General features: G+C 43.4%; 1 pseudogene; it reads right to left on the bottom strand.

Annotated features, from left to right (window-relative positions):
* Window positions 1–9,198, bottom strand: part of LOC149151447 (brefeldin A-inhibited guanine nucleotide-exchange protein 5-like) — a 138,320-nt pseudogene extending 129,122 nt beyond the window's left edge.
* Between the last annotated feature and the right edge of the window lie 644 nt (window positions 9,199–9,842).

Raw genomic sequence — 9,842 nt, forward strand, 5'->3', positions numbered from 1 at the left:
GTGGAGCAGTTGACATGATCCAGAAATTGCTTGTTTTTGAGTGTTTTCAGGTGGAGAACTTTTATAAACTGTTGTGGTTTGCTTGCCTTGTTCCTCTAGGGGTAGGAACAACATGTTTAGGGACTTTGGATCCCTTAATTATTGACATTTCATGGTCAGTGATGCAAGGCACAAAAATGTCTATAACAGTTGCCCCCTAAAGTATGAGGCCGTTTATCGGGTGAAATGCTTTATCCAGGGGAGTCCGAAGTTCATCCATTTGCTGGGAGGAGACCTGTAATAAGATACAATACATTATGATTCATTCTGCTTTCATGATCTAGCTGAGGCGGGCATTCCCATGCTCAGCTTTATAAATACATTTTGGTACATAGAACAGACGATTGTCTGATGGTAGACTGATAGTTCTGGCGAAACTACCATCCTTTGAGTAGGATGATCTTCTGCTGCAATGATGTACATGTCAAATGTCTTTATTTTCCTGAATGTCTTGTCCACGAGCTTGACCATTCTTCCTCCATTTGGAAAACACATTACTCTAAAGAGTGAGGAGACTACTGCTCCCATGCAATATATATAGTCTCGTCCAAGGAGTAGGTTATAATCCAAGGGTCCTTGAACGACCATCACGTTCACTTGAACGGTCTTCCCCTTCAGTGTTATTGGCACATGGGGGAGGATTCCTAAAGGGCGACTGGTTCCTTTATCAAAACCTGATAGATTTCTCATCTCAGGTAAGAGTGTTGGCGAACCAAGCGCTCTCCAAGCAATAGAGGAAAGGATACTCACAGATGCCCCCTCATCAATGATAGTGCTAGCCATTACCATTCTGTATATTTGACAAATAATTCTGAATGGTATACTGGCTGGAAACCGGGGTCTGCCTAGTTGGTTCCAATCAAAGGACACAACTAGGTTTCTTGGTGGTGGGACCGAGTAAACGGCCGGATAGCGCTCCGATGAACTTCCTTCCTGCGATAAAGGAATGGTGGCATTGCCCCCTTGATCATCAGAGTCAGTGCTGATGAAGAGAATCTGGACGGTGTCGTCTTGATTCTCCTCTGTGATGGTGTCATTCGAGGATGGAGCCTCTGAAGGCAAAACCGGGTCAACTGCCATATCAACCTTTTGACTTTCGTCAGGCATGGATCCAGACGGTTCATCTTCAATGACAGGTGCTTCGGCTGACCACCTGGGCGGGTCAACCGGATTCTCAACTAGTGAGGGACTTGGCAAGAGTTTTTGATATCCAGGAGGAAGATTCGCTCGTAATATCGGGCGATCTTCCAGAACTCTTTTCGCCTCATCTAAGAAGGGACAACGGTGGATGGCGTGATCGCCTTCACACAGTCTGCAGGGAAATTTAGCTTTCCCGCTCTGTCCTGGAGCTTCACTCCCACTAGTTGACGGTGAACAATCGACATGGCTATCAGAGGTCAATGCTACCGAATTGTGCAAACGGGGGGACCAGTCTCTTAGTATCTGAGGGATACATGGACAATCTCTATGGAAGTGGTCTCCCCTGCATATGACGCATGGCGATTTAGGCCTTACGAGTGCGGTGTGTGGATTTCTGTTAGATGACGCTTGTTTGCCCCCAGTCGCCTTAGGCTCCTTTTGCTTCTTTTCTTTCTTCTTCTTCTCCTTTTTCTCCTTAGGAACTCGGTTCTTTGACCGACCAGTTCTGTCAAGAGAAGAGGAAGGAGGAGAGGAAGATGAAGTGGAAGGTTGGTGGGCAACTCTTGTCTGATCTAACTTTTGATTCGACTGCTCAGGAATGGTGGCATTCTGAATGACATTGGTTGAAAAGAGCCAAACTGGTAGGCCAATTGTCAATCCTGGAAGCGACAATGTGGCCATGTGGGGCGCACCAACATCTCCCCAAGAGGAGAAGGGACTAGGATTTCCACCAAGGGGAACTCCTTGGTTGGTGTGCTCCATCTTTTCAACCTAAAGATCAACGCGGGAATAAGGGTGATTGTTTCGTTTAAAATAAATTGTTAACGACGCTTTTAGACACAAATTGCTTTTTCAGTTTTAAAGAGTCGAGAAAAAGCTAAAGATGACTCTAGTCTCCTTCGATGTTTTAACGAGCCCGAAGTGACAAATGCTTGGTTGGACTTTTTCTGTTATAGAGTCTAAAAAAGGCCAAAAGAAACTGCTCTGGAGATCTAGGCAGAGGGTGTGCCAAACCTTTCGCAAAACCACAGAATACGTTTTACAGTACGGGTGGTCGATCTTTGTGAATGTTGTGTTCACTGCATTGCGATCAGTAGGGCGGCCGACACGGCTTCCTAAGGATAAAGGATATATGCCTATAGGGGTCTCCCAATATATACGCGACGGTACGTGGGAGCACAAGTCCGTATTAGTGCAATCGTCCCTCAGGAGGAATCACCCACCTTCTTAGAGATCGACAGTCACTACGTTTAACGACGCCGGAACACGTCTCTACCTAGACCTCTACTGTGAGTGTTATGTTGCAAAGCGTTGTTAGGTTCATTCAATATATTTTAAGTTGATCTTTATTAAAGTTTGTCTTTCAGGATCACCACGAGATGTATTGGTACAAATTCCTAAATGCAGTCTAAGATGATAAGCAAGCTTTACAATCTTTCAACTTTGAAAATCCTAGCTACTAAGGGAAAAGAGAGCGACTATCTTTTCTCAAAGAGCAATCAGCACACTCTAATGCACTCTTCCTAAATCAAACATGCAATCTTATCAAAATGCAAAATGCACAATGCAGGTGTTTGTTTTCACTTTCTTAGTATAAATGCCTACAAAGAAAGCTTTTTACACAACTTCGAATTTGCTTTTAAATGATTGAAAATAAACAAGTTTACTTTTTCCCAAATCAGCAAGGGTAGAAGAGATTACAATCACTTTGCGATTTTTCGAAAGAAATACTTGTTTCGACACTTAAAAATGACAAATTCAAACCAATAAGCAAAAGCAAATGATAAATCAAACTGCAAACAGCCAATGAACTCTCTTCTAAGATCACAATCAATCACTCAATCAGATCTGAATCAAGGCTACAGGATGACTATTTCGCTCATGCAAAGGAAAACTGTAAATGACGCCACAAACACATAAAAACACTTACAGTCTTTTTGTACAAAAATGAGGTGGAATACAAGCAAAGAAAAGGGGTTTCAGATGTGGTACCTATGCTGGTTAAAGGCATCAAAAACAGAGATCAAAACAGGCAAAAGACAGCAAGGAACCCCAGCTGCACAAGGCCACACTAGTTCAGTGCAGGTGTAACACTGTCAGCTTGACATTCAGCGCAGGTAGCCTTCACGGGACCTGCGTTGAAATGCAGACTGCCTTCACAGTGCCTGCGCTGAAAGGAGAAACTCTCGTTTCTCTTGGTTTCCGGGTCATAAAATGCTCAAAAATCAACTGTTTCAGGCCAAATCAGAAACACAAGCAAGGTATAAACAGAGGGATGCTTTGAAAGGGTACTAAAGACTATCACAAAGGATCATCAAGTCATTTATGAGTCCATTGTTAAGATCATAGACAAAAACCCAGTAAAGGATCAAAGCCGCAACATTCTACTTTGCAAAGCAGTTCGATTGTTGCCGTTGAGTCTATGAAGTAAACAATGATGCAAGCTCAAACAAAATGACTTAAAACAAAGTTCTTCCCCAGCGGAGTCGCCAATTTGTTGTGGGGAAAAATGCCTATGCAGGACGATCCTATCCACCTAAGGCGTGATAGTGCCTTAGCAACAAACGAATGCAGCTACTTCGGTTTCTTCCTTTATGAAATATGAAAGAGAGGAGATTGGTAGACTTACCGTTATCTTCCGGTTGTCCCTCGATCTAAATCCTCTCCCCTTTGTGTGTCCACAGCTACTTGCCTCCTCGCTTTTGCACCCACAAGATCACAAGAGAACAGCTACCTGTGACAAGAGAACAGCTACAGGCAACAAGAGAAGGACACAATACAAAGGCAAATATACATATTCATAAATGATTCAGGATTAGAAGTAAATCAAATACACTAATGCAAATCATACAATAAACACCAGCATATAGGAAAGAACCGAGAAGCTTTATTGATTGATAAACAAGGTTCAGGAAGAGATACAACCCATAGGGTTCCAACCCAGCATCTCCTTCCCAGCAGAATGGAATTCCTTCTTCAGCCCCTTTCAAAGCATAAACACCCAATGATCCAACCACAAACCAACAACAATTCTTTGCAATACAATCCAGCCTCATTAGACCTCATGAGAGAGCTCTATATATAGGAGTTTTGGAGAAAGGATGAGTCAGCTTGAGGCTGGCATGAAGCTGACTAGTGTCCTCTCCCACTTCAGTTCTTGAGTCCACTTGGAGATTTGGAACCTCTTACTCATCACCAGTCGAATTCCCTGATCCAAGTGTCATTTTGGAAGCTTCCTGGGCATTGACACCTTGAGGAATGAGTCTGCCACTTGTCCAAGTACGCTCAGCGCAGGTGGCCTTCTATGCAATTGACATTCAGCGCAGGTACACAGTGGAGCACTTGACATTCAGCGCAGATGCTCAGTGGAGCAGTTGACATGATCCAGAAATTGCTTGTTTTTTAGTGTTTTCAGGTGGAGAACTTTTATAAACTGCTGTGGTTTGTTGGCCTTGTTCCTCTAGGGGTAGGAACAACATGTTTAGGGACTTTGGATCCCTTAATTATTGACATTTCATGCTCAGTGATGCAAGCCACAAAAATGTCTATAACAGGTGGCTGCCGGGTCAAACTCTCTGGTTGACCAACATGGACATTGATTGATTTGCTTGTGGGAAGCACAGCTTGAAATGAATTGCTTGGTGCTCCTACGTTGTTCTGGGTGACAGTCGATTGAGTTGATGGTAGGGTGATGGTCCAGCTATTAGAGGGGAGTCCAGTCATCAGAACTTCAACAAAGATGCATATGTGGTATTTCAACACATACTTGCATGACTCGACAACGAGACGACTCAAACCATCCAGACACATATGTACAACATGATTGACCGATGGTGTAGGCAACAAGCGTGACACTTGTGATTGATCGTTGGTCAGCCGTGACGACGCTTGTGCGACAGTGAATGTGACTCTGTGTGTGAGTGCGACAAATGATTTCATAGCGAACACAACAAGTACACACGAAGTGAAGGCTTTGAAGCATAACTAAAACATAGTCGCAAGCATGACTTTGACATCAACATGCAAGACTTGGTGAAATGAACAAGCAAGGCGAATGCAAAGACTCATGCGAGCTCATGGAGTGAACTTGAGTGTGTGCAGTCATCAAGCGAAACTCTCAAGGGAGGCTCCAAAATTGGGTGCAGGCCAAAATTTTGGAGGGTGGTTGTAGCCACTACAACACTTGGCGACACACTGGTAGAATTCCAGCTTCTCTGTTTTGGTTCATTGACAACATAGGGCCTTGGTCTTTCAAGAGTATTGAATCACTGTGCAGGTTACTTCGGCTTCCACATTCACCCCATGGACATACATGGTTCACCTTTTTCCAACTCAGTTAAACACAATCAAAAGTTCAGCTTGATCACAGTGTTTTGAATTCATGAAGGGTAGTTTATCTCATGAGTTGAAGATTTTCAAAGTATAAGTTTTCATCTATGGTGTTGCTCCACTGCTAGCAGGCCTAGATAGTACCCCGACAGAGTCACACAGGAACACACACATTGCTCCACTTCCAACGAGCCTGGTCAGTACCGCAGTGGAGTTGCATGCTTCACCTCTCTGTGCAAGAAGCCTTTCCCTTCTTTCGCCTTTGTATTTTTCAAGAGGACTATGCATAGGCACTTATTTATTTTTGGAGCGGAAGAGGGATCCCAACTTATTGAGAGTAGAAGAGGTTGTTCCTTCAGAGAAGCATGTAAGACCTCTGACATAGGTTTTCTCGTTTAGATTTTCCCCTTCACCATTTCTACTAGTTGGATGAGCTTGAACACATAGAGCAGAAGGCTGAATGTAAGCATGAGGCTTCCCAGTGTGGACACAAGCTCGTGGTTGGACAAAAACTTCCCTTTCAGATGGCTCGTATTTTCTGTCAGGACTTCATCGGCTGAAGATTGTAACCAAGCACAGAGAAGATGGACTCAATATTGGCCAAGTGTTGCAGTGTCACAAGTCTCTTCATATTTCAGCCACATACTCTATTCAAAAGCTAGAATGTAGTAGTTGGAATCACTTATTTATGGAAACAAAAATAGTAATATATCAAGCAAACAAAATGAACGTAAACAAAAATAGCAAGCAAAAAAAACAAAGTGAAAACAAATATATTAAGGAAAGCAAACAAGATGAAAAAAACAAGCAACAAGCATACTATGTACATGGCACGAGGCGCGGCCCAACCTACTGGAAGTAACACTTGAGAACTTGGCCATTGACAGGAAGGTTGTCAACCCTCCCGCCAAGTGATCACAGACGGCATGTGTGTGTGCCAAGTTTCTCATGAACCATTGTAATTCCACCAGGCTCTGCTACCGGAACCTAGTGGTATTCCAAAAGACCTTTAAGTGAAGATGACACTTCTGCTTCAGATACTATGTGCAACATAAGCTCAGATGATGGCATGGGGTAGTTGCTTTTATTCCGGGAGCGGTTCAAGTTCCTGAAATCAATGCATAAGTGGATTTCCCCAAATTTCTTATGTGCAAGATTTAAATTAGAAACCCAAATATGATAACGAATGTTGAAAGTAATCCAATCATCCAAAATCTTAGTCAATTTTTCTTATATAAGGAGTTCAAATGACATATGTGTTTTACCTGGCCTTTACTGCAATGGCTTGTCTCCTCCTTTACCTGGAAACCCATGTTGGATTGCTCTCATGAAGTGTGTACTCAGGTCATCATCTTCCCATGTAGACACATCCCGATACTGTTTGATCAAGTGGTCAAAGACTTGTCACTATTGTGGTGTGTAGTTTGTATTGAGACTGGCTATCTTCAGATCATGATTGATTCCTAGGTTTCTCTATTCGTTCGTAGCAGCAGTCCTGTGAGTTCCACTGTTTCTTGGCCCTTGACAGAAATTCTGCAAACCACAGAGCTTGTTGAGGGAAACCCCACCCTTGGGAATGAGGTTTTCTTTCTTACCCTCAGCTGTAGTTTTTAGGGGCTGCTCGTTCTTAACGTCATCAATTGTTATGTCCTTGAAAGCATCAACATTTTCCACGGGGTGCAGTATCACTCTAAGTGCGACCGCGTTGAGGCTGACGGTCCTTTGTAAGCTCAGCATGAGTGCTTCATAATCAACAATGTTGTTTGTGCACTTGAACTTCAAGCAACTTGAAATCATGCATTTTTTGTTGTTTTAGGTGACTGAGATACATCTGGTCCTTGAGCTGTCATGTGTCTTTGATTCGTCAAAATCCATGGCCCACGACTTCTCTGTACAGGGACCATTTCACATGCTAGTACTGCTACTACTATTGTTGCTATTGTTACTTCTACCGTTGATACGATGCACTGCACATGTTTCATTACCATTAGTTGGGCAAGGAAGGAGTCCCAACTACATGTCTGGTGGGGTTGAAGTTGGTTGTGCTGGATAACACTCCAATGTTGTTTCTAGGAGGTAGTTGCCAGACATGAGTTTTGTGAAGGACAATGGTTCATTCTCGCTGTTAAGTGGAGTGACATTGTGCTTCATATACCTCTCGGACATGACTTGGATTTGGTTGCATTTTCCCTTGTACAGAAGCCACATGTGTGACCAGTTTGTAGAAAAATATATGTCCAACTTGTTGGAGGAGTCTCTACTGAGTAATAGACCGTATGCTTCTGGTATGTCCACAACAACTATGTTGATGCATTGGTGGACTCGACTATCATGAGATAGTCAAATGCTCACATCTCATAGTTCACAAATGGCTGGTACTGATGTTCGATCAAGTTGGATGATCCGCGCAGATGTCTCACTCCATTGTGCATTGATCTTTTTTGTAATGAAGAGTGACATGATGTTGGCTGTCACACCAAAATCAACCAAGTAGTTGTGAACTTTGTAGTTAAAAATTTCAAATGATAGCAGGAATGGAGGGCAACCTGAGTTTGCTTCTTCCATCCAAAGTGTGTTGAGCATAGTAGAAAGTGATCCGGGAGGTGTGCTTACTCCCTTGCTAGTAGAGGTTGTGTTGTCCATTGCTGTCTGTCCTAATGTGCATAGCAGGATGTCTCGTTGACTCTAGATCTTAGCTAACTCGAACAAACTGATGTTCACTTGAGTTTTCTTCATGTCATCTACAATGTTATAGTCCAAAGGTGGAATACTCACTGAGGTGTCTGGGGAAATACTGATGTTTGCATTGTTCGGCGGAGTGTTCTACGGTTTTCTGCTCATGGAGGTACTCTTGCCCGCTGCTGTTTTCCCTTACTTGCTTTGTGTTTTCTGCTTTAGGGCAGCCAGTGGATCATCCTTCCTCATCAATAGTATTATCTTTTCTTGTACTTCCCCAAGCGTAATGGGAGCCCCTTTACTCCTAAGATTGTAACGGTCATTTTGTCTTGGGGGCTGCTTCTCGGTGTTTGTCTTCGGCATTGCTTGCAAGCACTGATATGCATTCACCACATGCCCAGAACTTGATGCTTCATCAGGTGCAATACCTTCGTCATTATCTCTGTCATCTAGCTGCTCTTGCATATTGCTCTCTGCATTGAGTGTATGACTGTATACCAAGTTTGTGACTTGCTTCCAGTCCGAACAGAAGTTCTCGGGGTGATGTTCTTCATGGAACGAACAGAACTCAGGATCTGCGCACTGATCAACATTGAACACAGAGCTCTGCATAGTTTTTTGAGCGGACCAGTTGCTGCTTGATGAGTTGCTTCCCTGTCTCTGTCTAGGCATATCGCTGCTTGCAAATGTGTTCGTTTTCTGTTGTTTAAGTTTGGACACTTCCGTTGTTAAGTTCTTGACGAGGCGAGTGAGGGTTTCAATATCATTTTCTTCCTTGTCTCTACCTGTGCTTGCAATAGATTAGGACTTCCTACTCACATCGTTGGAGTCATTTGTTGGTTCATCATCCTTGATGACTCTAATCACACGCAAGTCTTTTTCAAAAACAATAGCCTCTTTGCAATTTTCCAGGAGTGTTGGTTTTGCAGCTCGGTTGCCGAACTGCGCAATGCTAGTTGGCAGTGCGGATGTGTAGTAATCAACAGTGATGGAGTCATGAGGTTTGGTGTCCATCGAAAATTTGTTCAATATGCGCGTAAACCTCTAGTTGAAGTCTTTTACCTTTTTTTTCCCCTCCATCTTTAGGCTACCCAATTCTTTTAGTAACATAGATGGGGTCTTGTCATCAGCAAAATCTTCAAGGAACATGCGTTTGAATGCACCCGAGTTCTGTATGGAGTTTGGTGGAAGGCTATGATACCATGCAGTTGCATGACCGTCTAAGGTACATGGGAACAATCTGCAAGCTACGTCATCATGTCATACCTCAAAGGTCTGTAGTTGCAGGTAGAAGTTGTCCAAATGATCTTCTGCCTTCACCATGCTGTCAGGGTTGAACTTGATGTTCACTCTCTCTGTTCGCTTCAGCATCTTGTACAAAATAGTGGGGAGAGCCAATGGTCCCTGAGTCATCCATTCCAGATTTAGGTCAGCCATCTCTTCTTCTTAGTCCTCCTCCTCTCTTTTAGAATCTAACGGCTCCGGATCTGAGTCCGTTGGTTCGTCTCCACCTTTGCCTCCTCCTTTGCCTCTCGTACCGGAGTTGGATCCCAAGATCACAAGGGTGTCTTGTTTGCCTTGCTGGAATACCAGAGCTTCCTCTTTGTCTTCAATAGCTTATGCTAGACCTTCAAGTGTGGCAAGGACTACTTCTTTCA

Source organism: Pinus tabuliformis, chromosome 9, assembly GCF_031772625.1.
Source record: "Pinus tabuliformis cultivar Carrire ecotype Pingquan chromosome 9, CPIR1, whole genome shotgun sequence".
NCBI classification, from domain to species: Eukaryota; Viridiplantae; Streptophyta; class Pinopsida; order Pinales; family Pinaceae; genus Pinus; species Pinus tabuliformis.